Below are 15,802 nucleotides of genomic sequence, written 5' to 3' on the forward strand. Positions count from 1 at the left end.
ATAAAAATCCTCAAATTCTCATACCACCCATACACATCTTAGTATTTGTGTCAACTCAGAAACTAGGATGAGCAGCCTCCTTTGAAAGTATGAAATTGCTAACCTTTGACTCATGTCTCAAATTGTCATGGATAAGCCAGCACTTCACCTCCAAAGATCTTGTGTTCTACAAGGAGCCAGCATCAGAGTATAGGACTCTCTGCATATTCGTAGCCCAGTCCCCTGGGCTTCTCTGGTGGCTCAGATGGTAAAGAATCTGCCTGCAGTGTGGGAGACCTAGGTTCGACCCTGGGGTCAGGAAGATCCCACTGGAGAAGGGAATGGCTACCCACTCTACTATTCTTGCCTGGAGGATTCCATGGACAGAGGTGCCTGGTGGGCTGCAGTCCATGAGGTCCCAAAAAGTCAGACACGACTGAACGACTAAGCACAAGCAAACGGTCCAGTCTCCTACAGGTCCCTTGCTGCAGCTTCTCTTGCTAATTAAGGCTCCGAAGGATGACTTGAGTAAACAAAAATTAACAGAGACAAATAGGTATCTCTACCTGGCTGGAGTCTGATTTGATACATTGAGAAATGTTTATATGCCAGCAGAGCTCAAAAGAGTTTTTACCTTAAGAATCTCATCACTGGCCTGAAACTCAACAGGTGAATTTGGGTTTATTTAAAGCAAACTGGAAACTCTCTAACAATTTGTGGATCCAGATAAGTGAGTTTTGCCCTGGGAACCTCTCCTGTGGTGTTAGAATCTGGGGAGATGGAAATTGAGGGCAAGATAGGGACTTCTTGGCTTCATGTTGGAACCTTGCCTTCACGTATCCAAGGTTCTTATCTCCTCCACCATGGCACTGCTGCTTTCTTCACCCACTGCAAACAGGTTTCCCAACTTGGAATTTCTTGTTCCTGAAGTGTGGAGAGCTTGAGTTTTCTGAAAGCATGGGGGTGGAAACACTTAGATACAGTCCGGAAGTCAAGACAGGTAAATATGTCTTGAACTTCCACTTGCTCAAAGGCCCTCTTTGTCCACTTACTGCCTTCCCCCTCTCTTCCCACCCATCTTTATGATTGTTCCATAGGCCTAACGATAAATTTCTGTTTTAAATCTCACACTCTCTACTCTGGCCGCAACACAGCTAATCCATTGCTTCTTAACTTAAAAGAAAGGGAAAAAAGAACTCAAAAAACTTTTTTCCTTCCAAAAAAAAAAATCCTTTCTGAATTGGTGTGTGTGTTTCTTTCTTCCCTGGCTCACTTTTCTGTATTGTTCCCGTTTGTATTTATGGACTCACAGGCTTTCCTCTCTATTCTTGCTGTAGATCACTGTAGTAGCTCTACTGTTAGATACCATCTGTATGTCATGTACATATTTGTTCTTTGTGTGTTTGTCTTAGATTGCAGGCCCTCAGAGGTTAGAGCTGCAGTTGATAGGTCCCCACAGTGCCCAGAGCAATTCTGTGTCATCATTTGAAATGCCTAATGATGATGATTTCCTTTTCTGTGAATGTGCTGCTAAGACTAGCTTCTTCCTATCTCCCTCAGAGTCCACCAAGTCTCCCAGTAAAAACCAGGTAGCCTCTTTTCCTCAAAGTGTGTCTTCAGTAAACTTGGATTCAGAAGACCCGAGTTTCCATCTCATTTCTGCCCCTTCCTAACGAACTGTGTTCTGACTAGCCTCTGAGTTTCAGCCTCCTCATCTTTAAAAGGGGCATGCTATTGATGTCCTTGATGAGGACAGAGTGTAACAGTGTCTGTGGAGTGCTTGTCAACTATGAAACCCTTTACAAAAGTCAAGGATCTGATTACTTTTGTTGCTACCCTAGACCTTACTCTGTTCTTGGTATCAAGAGCTCAGACTTTATAGCACTTATCACCTAATTTCACAAACTTTGAGTGGATTTAATGTTTTAAACTTGAGTAGGAATCTAACGGAAAAAGAATTTTGCCTTGAGAATTAGTGTTCTTGAGTTTCTCATCTAGGCACTATCTTATGAAGACAGTACATTGAGGCAGTATATTTCAATCACTTTGTGCCTCGGTTTCCCCATTTATAAAGTGACCATGACAGGAAATTCCAGAAAGAAAAATACTGTAACATTAGACTATTTACAGTCTTCCTTAGTGGCTCAGATGATGAAGAATCTGCCTGCAGTGCAGGAGACCTGAATTTGATCCCTGGGTCAGGAAGATCCCCTGGAGAAGGGAATGGCAACCCACTCCAGTATTATTGCCTGGAAAATACCATGGACAGAGGATCCTGGTGGCCTACAGTCTGTGGGGTCCCAAAAAGTCTGACATGGCTAACACTTTAGACTGTTTACACTGATGAGGTCAAAGACTGAATGGTATATATGAAATTAACTTATTCCCATTCATTGTGACTCAGTTTCGTCTTCAATAAAGTGAAGAGAAATGATTATAAGAGAATAAAATTTGACTAAATATTATTTGCATTTTACCACACTGGACTCAAGTATCTCATAGGATTTTGTGTTTTGGTTTAGTTTTCCCATCAACTCAAGGTTGTTGTGAGGCTAGAGGAATTAATGTCAGTAATATGAGTGGGGATCCCCAGATTAAAGGTTAAGTGAGTCCAAAGCAGAAGTAACTTTGCCCAAAGTCACAGCTCAGCCAGAAGGAGTAGAGAGCCTGACTGTTTATTTAGCAGTGACTTAGGGACTCAAGGACTCTCCCTGATTCCACGTCCATCACAATCCACAAATACCCCTTCCTCTCATTTCCCTTTTCTAGGTCTTGGTTCCTTCATGTCAAATCAACACTGTGGAGAAGGTAGTGAGAGATCAAGAAGGAACAGATCAGGAGAACAAGATTAACACGAGGAAATGGCCACTTAAGTTATTCTGACTTTCTTGCCCCCTGACAGCCTAGGAGAAAGTTTGCCCTAACCAAATGTTTGATTGCCAGAATCATGCCGCGTGGCTTGTGGGATCCTAGTTCCGGGAACCCATGCCCTCCAACAAGGAAAGTGGGGAGTTCTGACCACTGGACCACCAGGGAATTCCTAGAATCCATCGATTTCTGAAGGTTCACTTCTTTCAGAAAGCCTGCTGAAGTTAACTGGAGCAGAGGGCTAGATTTCTTGGTCTTAACTTATATAGGATGTTTTCTTCTAAGACCCTAGGATATTTGTTTCCCAAGCTGAACCTTGACCTGTTTGCCATATAAACCTTTTGCTGTCTTTTGTATTTATTCACTGTTCATATCCGGCTCTCACTATATTCTCTTTATGACTGTCCACATCGTTTGTCATCTTAAGTGGGCAAAGACTGTGTCTATCTAATTTTCATTATATAACGGCCAATAAAATGATAATCACTGTAATAGACTTGGAGATCATAGTCTAACAAACACTAATAATAGTTGTAGTGAAAATGGAGTGAGGCCTCAGACCTAGTTAATTAACAGGTAATCACTTTAAGAATATTTTTTAAAGTGTTCCTTTAATAATTGTGCACATGTATTTAGATGTGTAGAATCTTAGAGATGGAATGAGTGTCAGAGGTCACCCATCACATCCCTTCTCTCGGTGCTCCCAGCCTCTTCTTGGACCCTCATGATGATAAGGAGGTCACTGCTTTGCTAGACACGTGTATTTTTTCAATATTTTAAAAAATACATTACATCTACAAAAGAGCATATGAAAGTATACATGTATCAGATGCAGAACAATAATAAAACAAAGTACCTACCACCCAGGCAGAGAACAGAAATTACCATACTCTAGAAGTCCTCTTTGTACCTCCTGATTCATCCAAATTCAATGTTTAGATCACCCTCATTATAGAAAGTTCTTCCTTATATGGAGCTGAAATGTGTTCCATTGACATGACTAGCCATGACTCCTAGTTCTGGGCACTGGGGCTATGAAGATTAGTGTTTCTTCTGTGTGACAGTTCATCAGTTATTTGAAGACAGGTATTATGCCTCCATTAGCCATTGCTGAAAAAAAAAAAAAAAACCTCCTTAGTTCCTTTTCTCTGCAAATGTGGCTTCAATAACTAGACACTGTCCTTCACAGACCTGGTCTGAGCAAAGTAGAGAGTAAAACTATTCTGCCTCCTTTATTCAGATGCTCTCCACCCTCCTTTTTTGGTGCGGAGGGATAGGATTGACTTTTTCAGAGGCCACAGTACACTGCTGAGGGGGTGTGTGTGTGCTCACTCAGTCGTGTCTGACCCTTTGTGAGCCCATGGACTGTAGCCCACTAGGCTCCTCTACCCATGGGATTATCCAGGCAAGAATACTGGAGTGGGTTGCCATTTCCTCCTCCAAGGGATCTTCCTGACCCAGGGATTGACCCTGCGTCTACTGCATTGGCAGGTGGATTCTTTACCACTAAGCCACCTGGGAAGCTACATTGCTGAACAGGATAGTCGGAATATTCATGGCGTTCTTTTGGGAACTGTTACCCAGGACTCTTCTGTTAAGTAGTTTTAAAATCTAAATGCCAGACTTCAAGTTACATTAATTCTTGTCAATCTTTATTTGGTTGGTTTTGATCTGTTATTCATTCCAGCCTGTCTACATCATCTTGATTTATTAGAGTATATTATTGGTGTCATTTATTGATAAACTGTATTTGGGGCAGCTGTATTTGCATCTGAAAAAATGCAGAATATGCTGAAAGGCCAATGTTAAACTATTCTAAACATAATCAAGTATTTTCTAAATGGTTCAGAAGTCACTGCAGTGTCTCCTCAATTATTACACCTTTGATCTGTAAGATGCCAGTTAGCAGAGTTACAGGTAATGGGATTTCAAATAGCAGAGTGCTTAGTGCATGAGACTCTGGCAGAGAGTTAAAGCCACTGTGAAAGCAGAGAACATCAAAGTAAAGCTCGTCATTATGTTGGCAGCAGGGAAGGGGGGTGGGAGTTCGTGTACAGTAGCTGGACATCATAAGGAGCCGGGAATCTATCGTATTTTGGCATCAATTCAGAAGGCGGGCTTCTAGATACATGTACTGCCAGGATATTTTTCCTCTCAACAATAGATTATTGTAATGGGCTTGGCTAACGTGCTTGCAATAATGCATTAAGATCAGGTTCATTGGCACAATTAAAAAAATCACAATCATTATAATAACAGGTCTTGATTTTGCAGCAAAAATCTGGGCTGCTAATACTTGAAGGAAAGAAGAAAAAAATCTCGACTTGGAAGGAAAACACCCTAGCACACACCTTCTTCTGGCTGTTAGGAAAGCACCCGGGGCACAGAGAGTAGGCACTGCAGAAGCACAAACACACACACAAGTGTCATCTTGTTCACTGTCTACATTATGCAGTTGCTGTTTGCAGACCAAGTCCTCTCCTGCCCCTACATGTCAATGTGGCCCAGAGCAGTGCGAGTTTCTCTTATATTCCTCGTGGAAAATATTTTGTACTAACATTGCCCCTGAATCCCTGAAACTCTAATTGAACGTGAATGTTTTAATTGAACCTCATTACTTGAACTGCATGAGGGAGATGTGGGTCCCTTGGGTCTGAAATAGCGAGGAGACTGAACTCAAGGTTATACAAGTGAGTCTCCTGGTGCCAAAATCCCCTGCCTCTGGGAACCCAGTTACTTGTGGCAACTTTGAGTTTTCGCCTCCCCTGCTCCTCCTTGACGCCATGTAATTCCACCCTTAACTGCCTTCTTTTTTTTTTTTTTAAGTTACATTTTTTTTTTTTTTTGGCCACACTGCGTGGCATGTAGGATCTTAGTTCCTAGACCAGGGATTGAACCCATGCCCCCTGCTTTGGAAGTGCGGAGTCTTAACCACTGGATCGCCAGGGAAGTCCCTCTTGATGCAGAGAGGGAAGTTGGAATTAGATGGAAATCGTGAGAGCCTTTCTAGCATTGGGGAACTGCCACCAAATAAGTCACTTATCCCCACAACTAATGCCATTCATTGGCTAGGGTGCCTGATTCTTCCTTATTCTGTAGAACATGGATGACCAGATCATGGGGTTTTTGTGGACCAAATGTAACATGCAGCAGTGCTTTCTGTGGATCTGTGACATCCTTCCTACAACTCCACAAATCAAGTATCACATAAAGAGCTCAGCCTTACAGTTGTTAGTCTATCTTTCCTTCTCAGATGAAATTGGTCTAAGCGTTATAGGCTCCCTGGCCAAGCTCATGAGGATCATTCTTTGTTAGAATAGAATAGGATAGACATTATTGTTGCTGTTCAGTCGCTGAGCCATGACCGACTCTTTGTGACCCCATGGACTGTAGCACGCCAGGCTTCCCTGCCCTTCACTGTCTCCTGGAGCTTGCTCAAACTCATGTCCATTGAATCAGTGATGCTATTCAACCATCTCATCCTCTATTGCCCACTTCTAGGAGGTATCAATACCAGGTAATATACCACCTTTACAAGTACCAGTAGGGCAGAAGGGATGCCCATTTCTGGAAGACATTTTTCTAGAAAACATAGTAACTTCTTAAGTTTACATATTTTTCAAAGCATTAAATCTATTTTAATTTTTTTAATCCATCCATCATTCATTCTACAATCCATGCAGCAATTACTATATACCATGTCCTGTGCTGGACTTTGGGGAAGCAAAGTTCACGGAATGTGGTCTCCTCTGACTGAAATAACTGTTTCATTAGCTGCACTCCAAGTGTGTGTATGCTCAGTCGCTTCAGTTGTGTCCTACTCTTTGCGACCCCATGGACCGTAGCCAGCCAGGCTCCTCTGTCCGTGGAATTTTTCTGTCAAGAATATTGGAGTGGATTGCCATGCCCTCCTCCAGGGGATCTTCCTTACCCAGGGGTCGAACTCACATCTCCTGTGTCTCCTGCATTGCAGGCAGATTCTTTACCTCTGAGCCACCGGGGAAGCCCAGCCATACACTGTACAAATAATTAAAGGTGTGAACCACAGATGGAGCAAGCCAAATTTGTGAAGAGAGTTTAATGTAATCAAATATAGCATAAACAGTTTCATTTAATTCATTAAATTCTATGTGTTCATTTGTTCAGTAGATACTGGCTGAGCACTTAACTATGAGACAGGCACTGTGCTAGTCACTGGGGGTACACAGATGATTCAAACACTGGTCTCTGCTTCAAAGAGCTGAGAGTCTAGTGGGAGAGGTAGAAGCCTAAGCAGACAGCCACACAGTGCAGGGGCGCGTGCAGCAGACAGTTTGGTAATCTGCTCAATAATTCCCAACTCTTTCTTTCTGGCTGGCAGAACCCTCTTCCCATTGTAAAATCAAAAATACTTTCCAACCCTCCCCTTGTAACTAGGAACAGGGCATGCTACCAAATCCTACTCTGAAAGTCTACTGGAGGAGTACTGGAAAGGATTCTTGATCTGAAAGAGATATTCCCAGAGGGGATCTCCTATACCTTCATCTTCTGTTCTGGACTGAACTGTGTCCTCCCCCAACCCCACAAATTCACGTGTGGAAGTCCTAACACCCAGTGTCTCAGAATGTGACTGTATTTGGAGATGGGGTCTTTAAAGAGATAGTTATATGGGCTTCCCTGGTGGCTCAGTGGTAAACAATCTGCCTGCCAATACAGGAGATACCGGTTCGATCCCTGATCCAAGAAGATCCCACATGCTACGGAGCAACTAAGCCCGTGTACCACAACTACTGAACCTGGGCTCTAGAGCCTGGGGAGCTGCAGCTCCTGAAGCCCACTCGCCCTACAGTCCATGCTCCGAAACAAGGGAAGACGCTGCAATGAGAAGCCTGTACGCCATAACTGAAGAGTAGCCTCCACTTCCTGCAACTAGAGAAAAGCCCAAGCAGCAAGGAAGGCCCGGCGCAGCCAAAAATAAATAAAAGATATAATTACATTAGAATGAGGCTGTTGGCGTGGATCCTCATCCAAGGTGACCGATGTTCTCATAAAGAAGAAGAAACGTGAACACACACAGAGGAAAGACCATGTGAGGATACAGGGAAAAGGTGGCCATTTAAGACAGAAGAGAGAACTCAGAAGAAATCAGCCCTGCAGAAAATAAAGTCCCATTGTTCAAGCACTCCCTTCTGTAGTACTGTTATGGCAGCCCTAGAAAACGAATGGGTCTTCCCTGAATTTGGGTGTTATCATGAATTTAGATCCGCTGCAGTCATCTTGCAGAAGGTCCGAAGGAATTGGTAAGATGCTAACAGTCCCTGACATCACTGAACCAACTCGGGAACCACCTACTTCCGGACGTCTTGTAAAGAAACAACAAGCCCCTATTGTTTAAGCTGCTTTACGTGTGGGAGTTCTGTTACACAAACCTACAAGCATTGTAGTTGATACATTCATGGATAGAGGCCTTGTGGTGTGGAGATAGGGCACTGTAGGGACAAGGAGAGGAATCTAGATGACAACCGAGCTTGGGTCTTTAAAGATATGCAGAAATTGATCAAGTAAATGGCCGAAGGGCACTTCAGAAAGAGAGGATCATAAAAAGAGCAGAAGCCATCAACTATGAGGGAGAAACTTGGTAGAAAGAAGACTTTGGTGCTGTAGGAACCCAAAAGTGGAGTCAGGAGGGGCAAGACTCGACCTGTGGAGGTTGGCAGGGGTTGGATCATGGAGTAAGTCTTGTTTTTTGTTTTGGCTGCACTGGGTGGCATGTGGGCTCTTAGTTCCCTGACAAGGGATGGAACCCATGTCCTCTGCAGTGGAAGCACAGATTCTTAAACACCGGACCAGCTGGGAAGTCCCATGGAGTGGATCTTTGATTGCTGCTAAGAGCTGTGACTTTCTTCCTGTCAGCTTGGCTAGAATGATTTAAGGGATCATAACTGGAAGTGGGGATCCCAATTGAGAGTTTTATGAAAGTTCAGGAGAGAGAGAGGAGAGAACAGAATTAAGGCGGTAGAATTGAGATGGAGAGGAGGAACTGATGCCGGAAAGCTGAGCAGACAAAGAGTAACGCTGCTCAGTCATGGTGTTGTCTGAACAATGAGGCACAGACTACTGTCTAATGGTCAGAATTATCCTGTAGCTGAGAATGGAAAGCTGATCTTTATCCTAAATGCCAACCTTTGTCTATTTGTATCATTTTTTAATTTAAAAAAAATAAGCATATTACCTACTTCCCTGTTGTCTTCAACAGCGTCTGCTAGTTGCAAACTAACCTCTTGATGACTCACAGTCGTCATTATCAAAAAGGAGACATCCTGGTGTACAGGAAAAGGCCTGTGTTAGACATCATAAAATCTGGGTTTATTCCCAGCTCCAGCACTCGCTAATCAGTGTGACCATGGATAAGTCAATAACCCTCTCTGTGTATTTTTTTTTCCCCTCAGCATCTACTTCATAGGCTTGCTGTGGAGTTGAAATGAGATAATGTGTGTTAAGGGGCTTGATGAGCCATCAGGCACCAGACGAGGCATTATAATCCTTTCTCTAAAGTGAAGTGATATACAGCACAATGCTGTGTCTACTTTTGAGTCCTGTTGTCCTGGGCTGTTAAGCTGTTTGCTATCTCTCTGCTCTCAAAGCACTTCCCTCCTTAGCAGGCCTTTCACCCACACCCACCTGGTCTTCCTGGGACCATGGGCTGGGAAGCCAGAGGTTTCAGGAACCTTGTTCAGCATAACTCAGTAAGGCTCCGTGTGTAGCCCTAAGGATCTGACTTTGGTTCAAAAGCTCTGTGTTAGCTATTCTGTGCGCTTAAAGGCCTTTTTCACTTCTGGATTTGGTACTGTGTTCCACAGAACTGGCGTTTGTCAGAGCCTGATTTCCAGTTAAGCGAGGTGTAACTCTGGTGCTTTTAGACTGCCAGATGAGCTGTTCAGTTTCTTTCTTCTTGCTTAGTTAGTTCTCTTTTGTCTCTCTGTAACGAGTTTTCTATGGTATCACTTACAGATTTATCCTCACCACTGATTCACACAATATGACATAAATTAAGACAGAAACCTTGACTATAACTTTTCAACAGAGAATATCCTTGGCATACCCATTTTTAAAGATTTGGGGTCCCTGAGTTTCCTCCTCCCGTCCTTTGTCATCTAATGGGGTCTTTGTTTTAGCATGTTGGGGAACTTTCAGCCCTCACATCTCATAAAGACATGGATGGGTCATTTAAATGGTGTACAACTGGAGGATTGTTAGCCACTCAGTTGTTCCTACTCTTTGTGACCCTGTGGGTTTCCCTGGTGGCTCAGATGGTAAAGAATCCACCTGCAATGCAGGAGACCTGGATTTGATTCCTGGGTTGGGAAGATTGCCTGGAGAAGGGAATGACTACCCACTCCAGTATTCTTGCCTGGAGAATTCCATGGACAGGAGACCAGTGGGCTACAGTCCACGAGGTGGCAAAGAGTCAGACATGACTGAGCAACTAATACTTTGGAGGAGTAGATGTATAATGTGGTAATTAAAGCCTGCACTTTTGAGTTGAGCACACAAGGTCAGGTGCATTGCATAATCTCTCTGAGTTTCAATTTCCTTATCTGTAAAATGAGAGATGTGCCTTGTTGTGAGGAGTCAGTGTAATAATTCATTTGAAGCACTTAGCATAGACTCTGGTACAAAGGAAGTGCTCATTAAATGCAAGGTGGTGATTACTGATTAGAGAAACTAGTCCTGGGAGATAGTAAGTGCAGGGTCTGACTTCCTTAGGAGAAAAGGAGAAGACAGGAGGTGATAGAAGATGGGGAATAAAGGATCCTAGAAGAGGGTTAGGTGTTTGGGTAGAGAGGGTTTTGACCAATTGGATTTCAAATTAACCAAACTCCTGGGATCTGATCAGGCTAGTCTAGGTTTGAAGTGTAGAGAGAAGAGATATCTGGGAGATTGAGGTATTTATTACCTTTGTCAGGGACCCCAGTCATGTCTGAAACTTCAACTTTTACATCAAGAAACTCTCCATAGCCTTTTTTATCCCAGGTCCTTCATTTCCTCTCCCACACATCTTTCCTTCTGAGTCCCCATCTGGTTACTCTGTGTGGATTAAAGATGACCACAAAGTCTTGGATACTCTTCCCTGGAGAGATGGGATCTATTTCTCCTTCTCCTGAGTGGTGGCTGGCCTCTAACTGCTTTGACCATCAGAGTGTAGCAGAAGTGATACCGTGGGAGTTCTGGGCTTAGCCTTTGAGAAGATTTGCAGCTTCTACCTTTTTCTCTTGGGCCTCTGAGCTACCATTTAGGAAGTCCAGTCCCTCTGCTAGAGAAAACATGTGCAAAGACCCTGAAACTACAAAGAAATGGAAAGCCTCCCAACTAAGATCAGTCTTTCCAGCAGCTCAGGCAAGATACCACACATATGAGAAAATCATTTTGGACCATTGAGCTGAGCTGAGCCCCCAGCTGAATACCATTGGGTAACTCCATTCAATGCTCTGTGGAGCAGAAGAATCACCCAGCTGAGCCCTGTCCAAGTTCCTGATCCATAAAACTGTGAGATATAATAAAAAGGCTCTTGTTTTAGACAGCTAAATTTGGGGGCGGGGTTTGTGTGCTAAGTTGCTTCAGTTGTGTCCGACTCCTTGCAACCCTATGGACTGTAGCCCACCAGGCTCCTCTGTCCATAGGTATTCTCCAGGCAAGAATACTGGAGTGGGTTGCCATGCCCTCCTCCTGGGATGGTTTATTATATATCAATAGATAACAAAATCAAATACAAACAAAATGTTAGTACAGTTTATTTGCAATATTTTGAATGGGCACAAGGAATTTCAGGGATAAAGGGCTCCTTAGGATCTTGCCATCTAAATATTCTTGGAGATCACTATTAGAATATGGAATATAGTCAATCACATACTGTTAGTGATTAAAGGCCTGAAGTTCAACTTACCTGTGAAAGGCAATTGACTGAAACTCACCTCACTCCTGCAAGACTCTACTACTCAAATCATTTCATGTTTAGGTGGAAATAAATGAGGGAAATATATGGGAGAGAGGAAGTCCTCCTCTCTCTACCCGCTGACTACCAGAAGCAGGTGGAAGGGATCTGGGCTGAAAGAACAGGAAGGAGGACTATGAAACATAATCTCAGATCTTGACAGTGTCACTTAGGGCCAGCTCTATTTTCCTGCTTGAAAGTAAACAAATAAAAGCTTCACCAAGCCCAGGGAATCTTGAAAGGGCCAATCATATGCACAGTCTGGGATGGATAGGCACCAGCCTCAAATTCAGAGCCCCAAATCAGGAAAAGTAAGTCATGGAGAAGTTCTTTGCTCAGATCACCCAACATGCCAGGAGTAGATCTGACTCTCTTGGGCTCTTTTCCAGACGGAGTTTTCTATTGCACCATGATGTTCCTTCATCCTTGCTGCTGAGGACAGAAGCACATTTAAATCATGATTATCTTGTGGTTTTCTGGAACCCTGATTCCCAGACAGGCAGCCTTCTTTTCTGAGTTATGGTCAATCCCTCTGAGAAGGCGAGAAGGAGCAGCTGTGTTACACTCTTTGAAAATGGAGCACAGAGGAGTGGGCTTACACAGAGCTCATAGCTCAGAAAGAGGCATTCTAATGAGGCAAGGAGAATGTCAAAGGGGCCAGGTGTCTGTCCTCAGGCATTTATATTCAAGACGAAGATATGGCATCTGCTTCCTTCAGTGAGTGGGGGAGGCAGGAAGCCACGACTAAGTGAGGTCTGAGCAATTGCACGGTAAGGGTGCCCCTGGAATCGTGGAGAGGAGTAGAGAGGCCTGGTGAAGAAGGGCTCCTGGAGGAGGTGATAGGCACGCATGTGGGAAGGCGGAGCGAGGGAGACTATCTAGCAGCAAATGTTTTGTGCAAAGTTTCGGAAGCAGACACAAGCAATGCTTATGTTCAAGACGTGATAAGAAAACTGCTGGAGATAGAGCACGGCCCTTGCTGAGGAGGCAGGAGAGGTATGATTAGAAAAGTGGAAGGAGAGAAAGGGTATTAATAATGGCGGGAGGCCTGGACCCGTAGGACTCTGTCCCTGATCTCTGGACCATGCGTATGAGTCGTCTGGTCCCAAGGCCAACCCTCCAGCTCTTCCCAGCTCCATCTACATTCCCAACTCCCATCGGTATCTCCTGCCTCAGCAATAATCACAATAGCGCCCACAACGGCTGCCAGGTGTTGAGTGCTTACAGTGTGCCAGGCACCGCACTATGTGCATCTCCTGTGACCCCTGCTGGAAACACTAAGGGGACTCGGAACTTCATACACGAGGAAACGGCGAAACTACAAGTAGAGCTAAGAGCCTGTTGAGAGAGGCTGACAAATTTCCCCCTAAATTCCTTGTCTCCCATAAGTGGCTGAGCCAGGAAGGAGCCCAGGCTGTTTTCACCTTCATCTGCGGGGACCTTCGGAGGGTTGGATGCTGTGCCACTGTGTGGGTCACCTGCTCACGAAACCCAGAGATTGTGTGGGTCACTGTGGAGACACAGAGGGTTGCACATCAGGCTGAAGAGCTGGCAGGGACCCTGTGGGCCCTCCCTGCTCCTCCACGACGCCTCTCCTACCCTCAGGACAATCTCTTAGTGCCCTCATCCAGGGAGAAGAGGGAGGGATGAAAGGGCAAGGAGCTGGCACTGCCAGTGGAGAGGGAAGCGTAAAGCTGTGCCTCGGCTGATCTGTCCCCAAAGGCTCCCAGCTCCCAGAATCTGAGGAAGAAGCTGCTTTCAGGTGAGGTTTATGCTTGTCTGCCCGGGGTGACATATTGTATACATATGCATCCATACAATAAGATACAAGGATGATTAATAATCTAGGAATTCCTGCCTCTTCAACGCCTTTCACCTCTCGATTTATTTAAGGAGCACTTGCTGTGTGTCTAGCAATCTGCTGAAGTGACGAGGGGAGGAGACAAAAGAAGTGAAGGGAAATTTTCGTTAAGTTTCTTGCCCTCAAGGAAGTTTTGCACTGGTTGGGGATGTATGATTTCTAAATATTAGATAATTATAAGACAATGCCAAATAAAATATAATTACACTCTCAATTAAATATGTGCATGTGTGCTAAGTTGCTTCATTTGTGTTTGACTCTTCGCAGCCCCATGGACTATAGCCCACCAGGCTCCTCTTTCCATTGAATTCTCCAGACAAGAATATTGAGGTGGGTTGCCATACCCACCTCCAGGGGATCTTCCCAACCCAGGGATTGAACCTGTGTCTCTTATGTCTCCTGCATTGGCAGGCAGATTCTTTACCACTAGCACCATCTGGGAAGCCCCAATTAAATATGGTCAAGTGTCAAAATATATGTCCCAAACATGCTGTATGGGAGAAGCCAGGGTGGGCTTCAATGACTCAGTGTGGACGGCTTATGGAGACGCTGAGCCTGTGATGGCGGGTGGGAATCTGAAAAGTGGAGGGGGTGAATCAGAGGTGATGTGGAGAGTTGGTGGGGAGTGAGCAGAGAAGGCAATGGCACCCCACTCCAGTACTCTTGCCTGGAAAATCCCATGGGTGGAGGAGCCTGGTAGGCTGCAGTCCATGGGGTCGCTAAGAGTCGGACACAACTGAGTGACTTCACTTTCACTTTTCACTTTCATGCATTGGAGAAGGAAATGGCAACCCACTCCAGTGTTCTTGCCTGGAGAATCCCAGGGACGGGAGAGCCTGGTGGGCTGCCGTCTATGGGGTCGCACAGAGTCAGACACGACTGAAGCGACTTAGCAGCAGCAGCAGCAGCAGCAGAGCATTAACAAACATGGTGAACACGTGAGGTGACTGTGTGAGCCTGGGAGGTGAGCAGACAGGCTGAGCCACGGGAGGGTGCTGGGCAGAAGAGAAAACTCTGGTGTTGGACAGATCTGGGTTAAAGCCTGACTATTCAGGGAACTGGCTGTAAGACTGGGACATTACTTAACTTTTCTGAGCCTTGATTTTCTCACAATATGATAATATCTGCTGTTCAAGGTTGTTCTGAGGATTAAATGCAAGTCATCATCATACAGCCTGGAACAGAGTAGAGCTCTCAAAAAAAGTTATATTACAATTAATTATTGTTAACAAAATAATTACATTATTTTGAAGATAAACTTGCACAAGTGAGTATGACCAAATTATGAAACAGTGTCTTGCATCAAATTTTGGCAGCAGTCCTTTTTAGTTGGGCTCACTAATATGCTTAATATCCCTGAGCCTTAGCTCCTTTATCTGAAAATAGGGATGACTTCGTCCTCTGTCTCACAGAGGGCTGTAAGGATAAGATGACCTGTTACCTATAGAACTCTTAGGAGAGGGCTTGGTACCTAATAAGGGTTAGCAAATGTTAGCTATCATTACAGCTAATCCTCCCAAATCCGGCAAGGGTTTACCATTCCCATATTGTTGCTGCGGAAACAAAGGCTCAGAAGTGAAGTAACTTGTCCAAGTCCCCCAGCCAGTCACTGGTGAGCAGAACTTTGTCCTTTCCATGAAGGAAGGACAGACACAGTCCAGGCAGCCTTCCTCATGTCCCCAGTGGAAATGTGGCTCTCCGACTCCAAAGCTCTCAGGGCTTCCAGTACAGAACTTGTTACAGTGCGACTAACAGCGCGGTGACGCCCTTGAGGGCAAGGCTGCTGCCTTACTCATCTTTTGTGTGCCAGCACCTGACATCGGTCAGGCCCTGGCAGGTGATCAAGAATGCTTGCTGACTTGAGATGAGGTGAAGTGACCTGGGTTGGAGCCCTGGAAAAGGCAGGGCTGGATGTGAGCCTGTATCTGGGCTGTTGGAGGAGAAAGTCAAGATGACTCCAGGTTTCCAGCCTCAGTGAGTAGGAGAAGGGTAGACCAGTTGGTCGAGAACTGGAAGTTTGAGAAGAAAGTAGGTGAAAGGGAAGATATAAGGCCAGGTTTGGGCAGGTTGTGATGGAGAAAGAGACACTTTAATTAGGATTTGGAGCTGTAAAAATCCATGGG

This window comes from Bos mutus, chromosome 3 (genome assembly GCF_027580195.1).
Source record: "Bos mutus isolate GX-2022 chromosome 3, NWIPB_WYAK_1.1, whole genome shotgun sequence".
Taxonomy (NCBI): domain Eukaryota; kingdom Metazoa; phylum Chordata; class Mammalia; order Artiodactyla; family Bovidae; genus Bos; species Bos mutus.